We start from the raw sequence: 17324 nt of genomic DNA on the forward strand, positions 1-17324 counted from the left end.
AATGATGATAAACAATATCCTAGTGCTAGACGTTTCAAAGCACAACACAATCTGAACACCAATTTACTCAGATTCTGTGTCTTGGACAAAGTCCCGTTCAGAGAGCGAGGTGGAAATAGTGCTCAAGAATTAAAGAGATTAGAATCCAAAGTAATCATTAAATACAACACTCTCCATCCAGTCAGTTTAAATTTTGATGAGGAATTAGCAGTACACCTTGGCTAAACATAATATTATTAATAGGTCCATTGATTTTAGTCCTCCCCCAGTATATCTATCTTAGGTTGATGTTTTTAAATTATGTAACATGATTTTCGTGAATTATATTTTAACAAGTTTTACTTTTTCTGATTTGTTGCAGATTTTGTGTATCCGGAACACATGAGAGCTAACTTTTTTTCTGACTTCTGTTGCACAGAAGGAACAATTACTAGAACTTGTGGCAATGTATACTTGGATCAAGCCCACTTGGACAGAATTGTGGAGTTATTAGAGGGAACTGAGGTTTTCATCTAATATTCTGCAAGAAATTTGCAGGTACTCCAGAAGTATGATATAATTTAGTTTGATCCATTAAAAGAAGACAAGTTGATTATTTCAATGTATATTCTGTGTTAATCATACAATGTCAAATTGTACAACAAACCAGCTAAATCTGGTTTCTATGTCTGTGCTATCACAAATCACATGTGGTGTTTTCATTAAAAGAAACAGAAGTTGTTAACAACCTAACCAGTGATCAAGGAGCAGATGACTCCAAAATGTGTTGGGTCCTCATTGCTGTGACCAACTGGAATAAAAACACGCTTCATCACACTGGAGCCGTGGTACCTTTTTTACTGGGTGGGAGTGTATCATGCGTTTGGCCCGATAACAGGATTGTTTTGGATATATACATGGACTCCATTGACCATTGTAGGTCGTATATTATACAAATCTGGGGTGCCCAACCATTTGACGGACACCTGCGGGGAATCCACCACTTTGAAATCCAGCGGCAGACGAGGGATAACAAAAGCACAAACTTACCATACAAAAATGGCCACCCATATAGAGAAACATCAGGCGGTGGCAGGACCAGTTGGGTGGGTGCCACCCGGCATCCAGGAAACTTCGGGGGAAGAGGCTATTGGGGCACTCATGCCCATGTTTGCAGTATGGAAACACCGATGCCGACACGTCATCGACACCTCACGGTGAATGCTGCCTCCCCATTGACTTCGGATTCCGCCAATCAGAGCGCTGACCATTTAAAAAGATTCAATCACAATGCTATTCTAGTATGGCTTTAACGCACTGATGAAGGCAAACTACTGAAACGCGTATGCGATAAATAAAGCCATTTTTAGAAACATCCCTTGAGTGTGCCCACATTCTTTCGGGTTGTTGAGAAACAAGTGGACCCCACATCAGCATACAGGGTTGCAAACGTTGCGAGTTCAGCAGATCTTGTGGGAAACCGTTCAAGAATCTATTTCCAATCTGCCTGAACCACCGCTGTTTGGACTCCATCGAACATTGTAGGTCATAAATTATACAATTTTCGGGTGCCCATTCACTCGACGGACACCTGTGGGGAATCCACCACTTTGAAATCCAGCGGCCGACGAGGGATGCCAAAAGCACGAACTTAAAATACAAACATGCCCGCCCATACAGAGAAACATCGGGCGGTGGCAGGACCAGTTGGGTGGGTGCCGCCCTGCATCCAGGAAACATCAGGGGAAGAGTCTTTTGGGGCACTCATGCCCATGATTGCAGTATGAAAACGCCAATGCCAACGTGTCATTGACACCCCAAGGAGAATGCTGCCTCCCCATTGGTTCTGGATTCAGCCAATCAGAGCGCTGAAAATTTTAAAAGATTCAATCACAGTGCTATTCTAGTATGGCTTTAACGCACTGATGAAGGCGAACTGCTGAAACGTGTATGCGATAAATGAAGCTGTTTTTAGAAACATCCCGTGAGTGCACCCACATTCTTTCGGGTTGTTGAGAAACAAGCGGACCCCACATCCGCATACAGTGTTGCACCCGTTGCGAGTTTGGCAGATCTTGTGGGAAACCGTCCAAGAAGCTATTTCCAATCTGCCTGAACTGCCGCTGTTTGGACTCCATTGACCATTGTAGGTCATAAATTACACAAATTTGAGGTGCCCAGCCATTTGACAGACACCTGCAGGGAATCCACCACTTTGAAATCCATTGGCAGACGAGGGATGCCAAAAGCACAAACGTACCATACAAACATGGCCGCCCATACAGAGAAACATCAGGCGGTGGCAGGACCAATTGGGTGGGTGCCGCCCAGCATCCAAGAAACATCTGGGGAATTGGCTATTGGGGCTCTCATGCCCATGGTTGCAGTTTGGAAATGCCGCTGCCGAGGTGTCAGTGACACCCCAAGGTGAATGCTGCCTACCCATTTGCTCCGGATTCAGCCAATCAGAGTACTGGATATTTAAAAAGATTCAACCACAGTGCTATTCTAGTATGGCTTTAACGCACTGATAAAGGCGAACTGGTGAAAAGCGCAAGCGATAAATAAAGCCGTTTTCAGAAACATCCCGTGAGTGCACCCACATTCTTTCGGGTTGTTGAGAAACAAGCGGACCCCACATCTGTATACAGGGTTGCATCCATTGCGAGTTCGGCAGATCTTGTGGGAAAACATCCAAAAAGCTATTTCCAATCTGCCTGAACCACCACTGTTTGGACTCCATCGAACATTGAAGGTCATAAAATAGGCAAATGTGGGATGCCCAGCCATTCTACGGACACCTGCAGAGAATCCACCACTTTGGAATCCAGCAGCATATGAGGGATGCCAAAAGCACAAAATGATCATACAAACATAGCCGCTCATACAGAGAAACATCGGGCGGTGGCAGGACCGGTTGTGTGGGTGCTGCCCAGCATCCAGGAAACATCGGCGGAAGAGGCTATTGGGGCACTAATGCTCATGATTGCAGTATGGAAATGCCGATGCCAACGTGTCATCGAAACCGCAAGGTGAATGCTGCATTTACATTGTTTTCGGATTCAGCCAATCAGAGTGCTGAACATTTAAAAAGATTCAATCACAGTGCTTTTCTAGCATGGCTTTGGCGCACTGATGAAGGCGAACTGCTGAAATGCGTATGCGATAAATAAAGCCGTTTTTAGAAACATTCCGTGAGTGCACCCACATTCTTTTGGGTTGTTGAGAAACAAGCAGGCCCCACATCTGCATACAGGGTTGCATCCGTTGTGAGTTCGCAGATCTTGTGGGAAATATATTTATATTTTTATATTACCTACTGGCTGTCGCCAGTAGGCAGTTATAGTTAGGACCTATTTTCCATAGGAAATCCGCAACATTCTATTCCCAATAAATTTGGCGCAGATTGACGAATCTTCGCAAAATTTTCAAAACTTTGGCCAGCTCCGGTCCGCTCCTATCCTGAAAGTCTCTAGATGATTCGTGTAGCGGGGTCCAAGAAAAAAGGGGGCTCCCAAAACGTGTTTTCCCCATGCAATTTCCCATAGTACCTTTAGCCGCAGCTACAGCCCGAACTGCTGAACGGAATTACACCAAATTTGGCAAAGAGGTAGTCCTCAGTTCAGACTTGAGCCTTTTGCTTAAATGGTGCCAATATGTTCAGTAGTTCCTGAGAAAATTACAGTTAAAAGTACATATATATCTATGATCGCGCTGGAATCGCGCACCCTCCTGATCACGCGCTGAATGCTAATTGGCTGTCAAGTGGTTGTCAACATTCGAAACCAGGAACTGTTGGCATTCATTTTGTGCCTCGTTAGAAGCGATGCTGAAGAAGTCTGTGGTTTAAGTGTGCAAAACATATAAAGGGGGCAGGGTAGAAATACCTAGACCATGTAGACCTTCTTAGGGGGTCCCAGAAGGACTCCCAGGGCCCCAAATTTTTTTTTTTAATCCGCAAAGTGCGCGCAGGGTGGGCCAAATCCTGGGGGCAAAATTATTGAATTTAAAGGGGGCTCAGAGAAGCCCCCCAGCCCTGAGGACCGCCACCCCCTGGGGCTACAAAATAACTTGGGAGGGGCTCGAAAGCCCTTCCCAGTATAATTTGTGGGGGGGGCTCAACGGCCCCCCCAAGCCCCGGGGACCACCACCCCCGGGGCTTTATGTGTTGAGGGAGGGGGGCTGCGTGGCCCCCCTCCTGGAGCCCTTGAGGGCCCTGGGGACTGCCACCCCCCAGGGCCTGCTCCTGTAGTTTCCTGGGGTGTCCACCCCTAGGACACTGTTGTTTGCTATGAGAGGGCGGGAGTCTCCCACCCTCCCATAGCAAACTTGGTTTGGATTTTGAAAGAGAGAGCAGGGAAACCTGTTCTCTCTTTCAAAATCCAAACCATGTTGCTTTTCCACATGGGTAACTGCATGTCAGCAGCTCCCCATGTGGAAAACCAATGCCGGCTCCCGAAGGACGTGGGAGCTGGCTGGGACCATGGGGGCATTGGGACCTCCCCCCCCCACGGGGGTCCCCGGGAATAATAAAAATTAGTCATAGGGGTTATTTTTTTTAACCGTAAAATTAGGATTCGCGCATCCAGCATGACTCAGCGCGGCCCCCTGGTGTGCATGTGTCGAATGCACAACTACTAACCTGTAGGGTGCGCGACTCCAGCACGTTTGGTGCACGACTTCTATGCATCGGATGCACGATTTTAACGCGTTGGGTGCGCGACTCCAAAAAAAAAGAAAAAAAACAATAATAAAATACTATAAGTATATTTAAAAGGATATAAAATAATTTTTTTTAAAAATATATATATATATTTTTAAATATGTGTAGTGTAATTAAAAAAAAAATATATAAAAATAATTAGATTAAAAAAATGTAGTTACAGAATATATAAAAAATTAGAACAAGAAATACATTTTAAAAATATCATTTAAAAAACCTTTGAAATTCACTGTAAAAACCATAAGTTTCAGACATGTTATACTTAAGAATTAGCATTTAAAAAGCCTTTGAAATTCACTGAAAAAACCATAGGTTTCAGACATGTTATAGTTAGGAATTAGCATTTTAAAAACCTTTGAAATTCACTTAAAAAGCCATAGGTTTCAGACATGTTATAGTTAGGAATTAGCATTTAAAAAACCTTAGAAATTCACGGAAAAAAACATAGGTTTTAGGGGTGTTATAGTTAGCTGGACATTTCACTCGTACAAAACCATTGAAATTCCTCCGTTATAGTTAGTTCAGCTAACTATAACATGCGTGCCCACAATCCACTGCTGATGATGTCACATATTACATCATCATTCATGACATGGTCAGTTACATCACTGATGACATCAATGATGACATCTCAAATTACATCACTGATGACATCACTGATGACATAATCCACGTGACAACCTGAAACATTTCATCACACAGTAGTATAACATTTAATCATTCAGTATAAAATATAGAGTACCATGTTTAAACCATTGATACACCAAAACAAGTTTGTAAAAACCCACTCAGTCATTTGTAGACCTACACACACATCTAAACACCTACCTGTACATTTACTCATACATGCTGAGAAAGATCAATAGCACACTATTAAATATACTTATACACCTATATCGACATTAGACCCCAGCACACATCCTATTCACTTATACAAACATCCTACTCACTTATGGAAACAATTGATCATACTTACATCTACTCAGCTACACACTTATACAAACAACACTTTATTTATTCATATAGATAATAACTCATACTTAGTGTGTTATAAAATCACTATTATAAGTATATAGTTTTCCATACAGTCACTCAAACTTTCAATCCGTATCATGTATACTTATTTATATACAACTGTCACATACATTGCCTTTTATATTTCTAATTTGTTGGACATCTATCATTGAGAAATCTATTTACTCATCAACAGACCCATAAAGACATTCACTCACCCAAACAACTGTTTTCACATACAGTCTTAACCTCATATATCTACTTAATCAATTTATTTACACATCTTTAGGCAGTTACACACCTTCCATCCAACTACACACACATTCACTCTCTCTTACATATACTCACTTAACTGATAAAAAACTAATACAGAGTTTCACATTGCTAGTAACCAACTTATGCAGTAGTTTTCACAACAAGACACATAGTGAAACAAATATTCATACAGTTAAATCACTATCCCGTATATTTAGTGAGACACTTAAAATTAGTCAATAACACAGTCAATCACATTAGTACTAATTCCTCCATCCAGATACTTCTACATCCACTCAGTCTTCAATGTAGTTTCCTATATATATAATACTTATTTAAATATCGAACCAAACCACATTCACTGGATAATTTCATCAGTGATGTCATCAGTGATGTCATTTGAGATGTCATCAGTGATGTCATCAGTGATGTCACTGACCATGTCATGAATTATGTAATATATGACATCATCAGCAGTGGATTGCGGGCGCGCGAGTTATAGTTAGCTGAACTAACTATAACAGAGGAATTTCAATGGTTTTGTACGAGTGAAATGTCCAGCTAAATATAACAGCCCTATAACCTATAGTTTTTTCAGTGAATATATATATATATATTCACTGAAAAAAACATAGGTTTCAGGCCTGATATAGTTAGGAATTAGCATTTAAAAAAACCTTAGAAATTCACTGAAAAAACAATAGGTTTTAGGGGTGTTATAGTTAGCTGGACATTTCACTCGAACAAAACCATTGAAATTCCTCCGATATAGTTAGTTGTACTAACTACATCTCGCGCGCCCGCAATCCACTGCTGATGATGCCACATATTACATCATTCATGACATGGTCAGTGACATCACTGATGACATCTCAAATGACATCACTGATGACATCAACCAGAGAATGTGGTTTGGTTCGTTATTTAAATATGTATTATATATATATAGCAATTTACATTGAAGAATGAGTGGATATATAAATATAAATATCTGGATGGAGGATTTAGTAGCAGTGTGATTGACTGTTTACTTGACTAATTTATAGTGTCTCAATAAATATATTGGATAGTGACTAAACTGTGTGAATATCTGTACCACTTTGTCAGTTGTTGTGTAAACTGCTGCAATAGTTGGTTACTAGCTACGTGAAAGTCTATATTATTTATTGATTACTTAACTGAGAATTTGTATAGGAGAGTGAATGTGTGTGTGGTTCGGTGGGGGGTGTGTGACTGCCCAATGATGTGTGAATAGTTGATTCAGTAGGTATACGAAATTAAAACTACATGTTATAACAGTTGTTTGGGTGAGTGAATATCTTTATGGGTGTGGCAATGAGCAAATATATGTCTCAATGGTACATGTCCAACAAACTAGAAAAATAAAAGCCAGTGTATGTGTCAGTTGTTGTATATAAATAAGTATTCATCACACTCAGTGATTGTATGAGTGACTGTATGGATAACTGTATAGTTGTAATAGTGATTTTAAAACACACTTAGTATGAGCTATTATCGATATGAATAGATGAAGTGGTGTTTTTATAAGTGTATAGCTAAGTAAAACTAAGTATGGTCCATTGTTTGCATAAGTGAGTAGGATGACTTCATAAGTGATTAGGATGTGTGCTGGTGTGTAATATCGATATAGGTGTATAAGTATATTTGATAGTGTTCTATTGATCATTGACAGCATGTATGAGTGAATCTATAGGTAAGTGATTAGATGTGTCTATAGATCTAGGAATCACTGAGTGGGTGTTTATAAACTTGTATTGGTGTGTCAATTGTTTTAAATCTGTCACTCTCTATTTTACAATGAGTGATGAAAGGTTATACTAGTGTATGATGAGGTGTATCTGATTGTCACGTGGATGATGTCATCAGTGATGTCATCAGTGATGTCATTTGAGATGTCATCAGTGATTTCACTGACCATGTCATATGTGACATCATCAGCAGTGGATTGCGGAAGCGCGAGATGTAATTAGTACAACTAACTATATCGGAGGAATTTCAATGGTTTCGTTCGAGTGAAATATCCAGCTAATTATAACACCCCTAAAACCTATTCTTTTTTCAGTGAATTTCTAAGGTTTTTTAAATGCTAATTCCTAACTATATCAGGCCTGAAACCTATGGTTTTTACAGTGAATTTCAAAGGTTTTTTAAATGCTAATTCCTAACTATATCAGGCCTGAAAAATATGTTTTTTTCAGTGAATTTCAAAGGTTTTTTAAATGCTAATGCCTACCTATATCAGGCCTGAAACCTATGTTTTTTTCAGTGAATTTCAAAGGTTTTGTAAATGACAATTTTTAATGTATTAATTGTTATACTGATTTTTTTTATACTGATTTACTACATTGTTTAAACTGTTTATTTTTAGATATTTTACTTTTTTAATTACAATATACATTAACATACAAAATATACTTTCTCATAATGAATTACTTTAGTTTAAATACTTTGCAAATAGGCAATAGACTTTTAAGTGCAGTAGTTACAGTTGTTGCAATGGGCAACACAATTTCAAACACAAAGCAACATTGAGCTCAATGTGAATTTCTAGTCAAATGCAATTAGTTACTTTATGGATTACTATTCTAACCACAGGACTGGATCCTAGATTCAGTCCTTGGACATCTCCTGTAAACAATTGAGTAAAAGTGCTTTGGTTACAGTAGTGATTTTTAAGGATTATTATTGTATTTTAAAAGTTGACACTTAGAAACTTTTTCCCATAGAATCACCAATGTGATCCTATGGCAGAAAATTCACTCAGCAGGTAAGTAGTGTTATCGTTACTTTTTCTTACTTAGTGGTGGATCCTGGATCCAGCACAGGTGACTCTCCTGTAAACAGTTGAAAGAATGTGTTTAAGTCATACAGACGATTTTTTTGGAATATTTTTAGTTTGTGAAAATAGACACTTAGAAACTTTTCTACTTAAAAGCAGCCAATGGATTCCTATGGAAGGAAATACAAGTTACTAGTAAGTACGCTTAGAATTACATTTCAGGGTCAGTGCTGGTCTAAAAGATGCAGCACTGGGTTGTCTCCTGATAACAGGTGAGTAAATCGGAATTCGTAGTTTGGCAGATTTTAGAGGAATATTTGTACGTTTCAAAAATCGACACTTAGAAACTTTTCTGCTGAAAACCACACAATGGATTCCTATGGAAGGAAATACAAGTTACTGGTAAGTACGCTTAGAATTATTTTTCAGGGTCAGTGCTGGACTAAAAGATGCAGCCCTGGGTTCTCTCCTGATAACAGGTGAGTAAATCGTCATTCGTAGTTCGGCTGATTTTAGAGGAATATTTGTACGTTTCAAAAATGGACACAGAAACTTTTCTGCTGAAAACCACACAATGGATTCCTATGGAAGGAAATACAAGTTACTAGTAAGTACGCTTAGAATTACTTTTCAGGGTCAGTGCTGGGCTCAAAGATGCTGCCCTGGGCTCTCTCCTGATAACAGGTGAGTAAATTGGAATTCGTAGTTTGGCTGATTTTAGAGGAATATTTGTACGTTTCAAAAATGGAGACAGAAACGTTTCTGCTAAAAACCACACAATGGATTCCTATGGAAGGAAATACAAGTTACTAGTAAGTACGCTTAGAATTACTTTTCAGGGTCAGTGCTGGGCTAAATGATGCTGCCCTGGACTCTCTCCTGATAACAGGTGAGTAAATTGGAATTCGTAGTTCGGCTGATTTTAGAGGAATATTTGTACGTTTCAAAAATGGACACTTCGAAACTTTTCTGCTGAAAACCACACAATGGATTCCTATGGAAAGAAATACAAGTTACTGGTAAGTACGCTTAGAATTACTTTTCAGGGTCAGTGCTGGTCTAAAAGATGCAGCCCTGGGTTTTCTCCTGATAACAGGTGAGTAAATCGGAATTCATAGTTCGGCTGATTTTAGAGGAATATTTGTACAATGGTAAAGGAAGGGGGCGTGGCCTAAGGTGACGTGTGCAAACACGCCCTGTGGCGCGCTTTAAGTTGGGGAAATAACTCCTCTTCAATCCTGAGGGCCCCTGGGGGCCAACTAGCCCACCAGGTGCTTCCAGTAAGCGTCACTGCACTACGTTGCGAGAGGTGGTCCAGGCCGTGCTCCTTTTTGCAACTCTCTGCCACGCAGCTCTGTGGCGCTTACTGGAGGTACCTAGTGGGCTAGTTGGACTCTAGAGACCCTCAGGATTCAAGGGGAGTTAATCTCCCAACTTAAAACAGCCACAGGGTGTGTTTACACAGTGGTGAAGGGAGGGGATGGGGCCTGAGGTGGCGTGTACACACACGGCTTGTGGCGCGTTTTAAGTTGGGGAAATAATTGCCCTTCAATCCTGAGAGCTCCTGGGGACCAACTAGCCCACCAGGTGCTTCCAGTAAGCGCCACTGCACTGCGTTGCAGAGAGGTGATCCAGCCCGTGCCCCTTTTTACACCTCTTTGCAATGCAGCTCTTTGGCGCTTACTGGAGATACCTGGTGGGCTAGTTGGACCCAAGGGACACTCAGGATTCAAGGTGACTTTATCCCCCAAATTAAAACGGCCACATGGCGTGTTTGCATACATGTCACCTCAGGCGCCCCCCTCCCTTCACCAGTGTGTAAACGCAACCAGTGGTGCGTTTTAAGAGGTAGAGGTAGAGGTAGAGGTGAAAAAACCTTTGAAATTCACTGAAAAAACCAAAGGTTTCAGGCACGTCATTGTTAGAAATTAGCATTTAAAAAACCTTAGAAATTCACTGAAAAAACCATAGGTTTCAGAGGGGTTATAGTTAGTTGGACATTTCACTCGTAAAAAAACATTGAAATTCCCCCATTATAGTTAGTCCAGCTAACTATAACTCATATATAGGTCTTGGAGTGTCTATGGTTTTGAGAATGGCAGTCTGTAATTTAGAGTGGGGTATCAAAAGTTATATTACTTGTGAGAAGATGCATGAAATTATCACATGGATGATGTCATCAGTGATGTCATTTGAGATGTCATGAGTGATGTCATCGGTGATGTCACTGACCATGTCATGAGTGATGTAATATGTGACGTCATCAGCAGTGCATTGCGGGGGCGCGAGTTATAGTTAGCTGAACTAACTATAACGGGGGAATTTCAATGGTTTTGTACGAATGAAATGTCCAACTAACTATAACGCCCCTGAAACCTATAGTTTTTTTAGTGAAAAAAAAAAAATATATATATATATATATATATATATTACCTACTGACGGTCGCCAGTAGGTAGTTATAGTTAGGACCTATTTTCTAAAGGAAATCCGCAACATTCTATTCCCAATAATTCTGGCGCCGGTTGACGAATATTCGCGCAATTTTCCAAACGTTTGGCCAGCTCCGGTCTGCTCCTATCCTGAAAGTTTCAGGGTGATTTGTCAAGCGGGGGCCGAGAAAAAATGGGGGTCCCAAAACGCGTTTCCCCATGCAATTTCCCATAGGACCTTTTGAAGCAGCTACAGCCCGAACTGCTGAACGGAATTTCACCAAATTTGGCAAAAAGATAGTCCTCAGTTCAGACTCGTGCCTTTTGCTTAAATGGTGTAAATCCATTCAGTAGTTCCTGAGAAAATTAGAGTTAAAATACATATATATCTATGGCCTCGGAGGATCCGCACACCCAATGCGCACCCTGAGCGCTCCCTGGGCGAACTGTGTGCGCACCCTCCAAATCACGCGCTGAATGCTAATTGGCTGCCTGTCAAGTGTCTGTCAGTAAGTGTGTGAAAGATATAAAGGGGGTAGTGTAGAAATACTCTGACCCTCTAGAGTTGCTTAGGGGGTCCCAGAAGGACTCCCATAGCCCATTTTTTTTTTGTAAACCGCAAAGTGTGCGCAGGGTGGGTCAAATCCTGGGGGCAAAATTATTAAATTTAAAGGGGGCCCAGAGGGGCCCCCCAGCCCCGGGGACTGCTACCCCCGGGGCTTGAAAATAAATAGGGTGGGGGGCAGAATGGCCCCCCCAAGCCCCGGGGACCACCACCCCTGGGTCCTTATTTATTGAGGGAGGGGGGCTGCGTGGCCCCTCTCCTGGAGCCCTCAAGGGCCCTGGGGACCGCCACCCCCCAGGGCCGGCTTCTAGTGTCCTGGGGTGCCCACCCCCAGCACACTGTTGTTTGCTATGAGAGGGCGGGAGTCTCCCGCCCTCCCATAGCAAACTTCCTTTGGATTTTGAAAGAGAGAGATGGGAAACCTGCTCTCTCTTTCAAAATCCAAACCATATTGCTTTTCCACATGGGGAGCTGCATGTCAGCAGCACCCCATGTGGAAAAGCATTGCCGTCTCCCGAAGGACGTGGGGAGCCGGCTGTGACCGTGGGGGCTTGGGGCTCCCCCCACGGTCCACAATGTTTTGTATAAGCTCCGGGGGATGGGGTCCCCGGGGATAATAAAAATTAGGGATAGGGGCTATTTTTTTTTACGGTAAAATTAGGAGTTGTGCATCCTAAAGCATTGGGTGCACGATTTCTCTTGCGTAGGTTGCGCGGTTCCTAACGCGTTGGGTGAGCGACTCCAAGCAATAATTGAAAAATAATAATAATAACAAAGTATTAAAAATATAGTTTCAAAAATATTTAAAAAATAATTTAAAAAAATAGAGTTAAAAAAAAGTACAAATATTTTTTTTTAAATCCCATTAAAACATGTACTATTTATAAAAAAAATTAAAATATGTAAAAAAATCTTTAAAAAATGTTGAAAAACAGTATAAAAAACATAAATAAAGGAATTGATACACTGAAAAATAAAGATTTAAAAATCCTATGAAATTCATTAAAAATCATATGTTAGAGATAAGTTATAGATAGGAATTAGCATTTAAAAAACCTTTGAAATTCACTGAAAAAAACATAGGTTTCAGGCACATTATAGGTAGGAATTAGCATTTAAAAAACCTTAGAGATTCACTGAAAAAATCATAGGTTTCAGGGGCGTTATAGTTAGCTGGACATTTCCCTCGCACAAAACCATTGAAATTCCCCCGTTATAGTTAGTTCAGCTAACTATAACTCGCACCCCCGCAATGCACTGCTGATGACGTCACATATTACATCACTCATGACATTGTCAGTGACAGCACTGATGACATCACTGATGACATCTCAAATGACATCACTGATGACATCACTGATGACGTCATCCATGTGATAATTTGATGCATCTTCTCACAACCTAATATAACCTTTGATACACCCACTCTAAATTACATACTGCCATTCTCAAAACCATAGACACTCCAACACCAATAAGTACATACCCACTCACTGATTCTTAGGTCTACACACCCATCCTCTCACTCACCCGTACAGTCACTCATACTTATGGTCACTCAGTACAGGACTATTATATGCACTCATACACCTATATAGACACTCACACACCGCCACTCATCCATAGAGGTACTGACACACCTACTCAGTCATGCAAATAATGAATCACACTGCCATTTACTCACCTATACAGTTATATACACACTAGCTCAATTACTCATACAAATACTAGCACATTCTTACGCTCTTATACAATCAATGATACAAGCACACACTCATCCATATAGTCACTCTCACAATCACACACTCTCACTTATAGCCATTTCTGTACTCCAACACACATATATACTGGCGTTCACATATGTACTAAATCACACATGTACTAATGAAATATAGATTTACTCACTAACACAGCCATACACACACTCACCCACCCATACAGTCCATCACAGATCTAGTCTTGAAACCATGCACCCAGTGAATCACCCACTCACATATCTATGCAGAGAGTCACACACACCCCACCCACACAAACACTCAGGCACCCATACAGATACTCAGACATCCAATCTATAACCCATATAGACAATCATGTAGCAATTTGCAAACCCATACAGCCACTTACACACCAGCAGACAGACAGATACAGACATTCACACAGTTTAGTCAATAACTCATGCATTCAGTAAGATACGTTTAATCACTCACTCTTAGAGTCAGTCACGCACTTACAAAATCATCTATTCACACACTTATACACCCACTCATTCTTCAATATGCCTTTCCCTATATATAATAAACATATTTAAACTTTATAGAAACACACAGACACTGGATGACATCATCAGTGATGTCATCAGTGATATCATTTGAGATGTCATCAGTGATGTCACTGACCATGTCATGAGTGATGTAATATGTGACGTCTTCAGCAGTGCATTGCGGGGGCGCGAGTTATAGTTAGCTGAACTAACTATAACGGGGGAATTTTAATGGTTTTGTACGAGGGAAATGTCCAGCTAACAATAACGCCCCTGAAACCTATGTTTTTTTCAGTGAATAGATATATATATATGTGTGTGTTCTAAATTGTATTTTGACTACATTTTATTATACCGTATTTATACATAAATCATATTTATATGTATTATGTTTACTGATTGTGATTGCAGCCAGTTAAGAAAATTGTGTAATGGTAATATAACTGTTATTTGCATCATGGCGTTGAAACATGACAACAGTCTGTTTTCCACATTGTGTTTGCACATGTCACTTTAAAAGGAGGATGGTATGTAGACGCGTCATGTGATCAAGGCCTGCGAAGGCTGAAACTCGTCATGGCGGCAAGCTGATGGTTCTGTAAATAAACAAAATTGCGCAAAGGAAGTGGAGTCTGTTTCTGTTTTTGTTCCATGTGGCAAGGGAACTCAGAAAACAAAGTTTCCAGTGAAATTTTTCCAAGGCAGCTTCCTTGGATACAACAGAACCCCTCTCGTACAGGGCCGAGCGACAGGAAGTCGACCTGACTATATGCTGGAAGAAAAAATCTCCGTGAGGAGAAAGTCGCGGCAGCCCCCGGACGGCGGAAAAAAATCCACCGATAGTGGCGCAGGAGGAAACCCTTGTCGGAGGACACACATAACAGACAAAACCAGATCCGGTAGGAGAATCCTACAGAGTCTGGTTGGGAGGTGTGCTCATTATGGGAACTGTTATCACACAGAAACCCAAACATTCAAATATCAGCTCATCATTTTCTGCTCACATGCTACGAAGCAGGGAGGAGGCAGCAGGCGGGATGTTCAGTGAGACCCCAAGACCTGAATCGCACGCACAATCAAGCAGTGGTGAAGATACAAGAGGCCCAAACAACGTAAAGGAACTACTTCAAAAAGTTGAAAAAATTAATGAAGACAAAACAGGCTAAGTGGTGGGAGCAGAAGTCCCTATCTAAATATCTGGAGGTGGGCAGGATCCTGCGGGGTCTCCGCATCATGATCGCACCCAGTTATGAAAACCCCAATCCCAATATGTTGCAGGACTGGACGGAAAGTAACTTGGGTGATTCCAGAAAACTTGTTGAAATTTTAGTAAAGTATGCTGAGAGTGACAGGACCGATTAACAGAGTCAAATAGAAGAACTTAACAATCAAATTGAGGCTATGGGATGCAGTGAGGGATAAGGAAATATAGAGAGGACATGCTAGTCGGACTCAAGAAGGAGGAGCAATAATTAAGAACAGAAAGATCTTTAAATTTCAAAGGGATAAAAATGATTATGAAAGCGGACAGATCGTTACGTTTTCAAGGGAATATGATGCAGCTAAAGCCACCTGAGAGGAGTGAGATTTGTGACAGGTACAGGAGCCACAGTGGCCTCTGGACGGGAGGTACAGACAGCATCATCTACATCTGACCTAAGGTCAGCTATTGAAAGTGAATCTGAGACTGAATACAACACAGGCGCAGCGAGCGCATTAGGACATCAGGGAACAAAACTAATGTTGGTTGAAGAATTCCATTTTTTAGGGCAGGAAAGGCGCCAAACATTGCGCCCCAGAAATCCAAATCCCAAACAAGACAAAGGAGGAATGCAAAGCGCCGGGGGAGACGGCGAAAGTGACGCCAACCGGAAAAGCAGAACAAACAGGAAGGCGGCCAATAAAAAGTGGAGACCCTAGTGATTCAGTCCATGGAAAAAACGAAAACAATAATTAACTTATCCCAAATCACCATGGACATTGCTGAACTACGGCTTCTTTCCCTTGCACTGTCATTTTGTCTGGAGAGTAATTTTGGCAACTCACAAACCAGAGTAGATATTTACAAATTCATCCGGAAATTGAAATTAAAAAAAGTTTCACCTCCTAAGGAAAACGACAACACATACATAGGAGAGGCCTCTTCAGGCAGTCCTAATACGTTACAAGCATGGATGCTAATTTGATCTGCGATCTACGAGCCCTACAAAATCATGTGCCTACGCAAGACAGATCTGTGACTACACAATCAATAATGGAACACCAGCACATAAATGTCTTTGAAACACTAAACACAGGATTTAAACCAAAATCGACCTTTTTACCTATCTTACCTAGGGATGTAATTGATGTATTTAACGAGCAAATAACAGCAGAGGTCAAAACGCTCAACTATAAGACTCAGGCAGGCTTTAAACAACAGAACGCACCGCAGCACAATATCGCCAACTTATAAAGAAACTTCAGGACAATGATCAAGTTGTCATAAGGAACTCCGATAAAGGAGGCAATGGGGTGATATGGCCCAAAGCCCAATATATAAGAAGCAATGACAGCTTAACGATCGTTGCTGCTACAAACTGAGCAATAACCAAATCACCACTGTAATCAAAAACGACTTCTTCTCTACGCGTTTGCCCTGGAAAAGTGCAGGGCTGTTAAACCAAGATGAATACAAATTACCAAAAAATGACCACCCAACTTTGCCTGTTATATACTTTATCCCAAAGGTGCATAAAGACATTTTGAAACCCCCAGGAAGACCGATTATTTCGACAAATCAAAGTCTGCTGGAAAATGCATCAATATACATAGATTTTTTCTTACAGGGACATGTTGGGGCCCTTCCACCTTTTATACAAGATACAATTGACTTTAAAGGCACATCACTATTTTTCAGTGGCAAAATTATTATCTATTGATGACATTAGGATGTATATTCACAAGAACGTGTGATAACTACCGCAAGAGTAGCTTAACGCAACTCTCAACATCGCAGCTTATCGCGGGAAAATTACGCCGTGCCAACCAAGTATTCACAACGCGGCGGTAGCATGCGATAGTCACCAGATAACGTGTCAAATGCCCACGCAAAAATCAACACCACGCCTCAAAAATGCAAAACACGAATGCCAAAAAAGCAGCGATGAGGCCAATCGCCATACAAAAAGCAGCAAAAACCAGCGGAAGGCAAGCAAATCACACACGTCTGGTATGAAAATGCACTATAAAAGCAACAAAAACAACACACCAGAAAGAATCCAAAGTGTGTAGCAACATGGATGCACCCGGATCCAGC

This window comes from Triturus cristatus, chromosome 5_1 (genome assembly GCF_964204655.1).
Source record: "Triturus cristatus chromosome 5_1, aTriCri1.1, whole genome shotgun sequence".
NCBI lineage: Eukaryota > Metazoa > Chordata > Amphibia > Caudata > Salamandridae > Triturus > Triturus cristatus.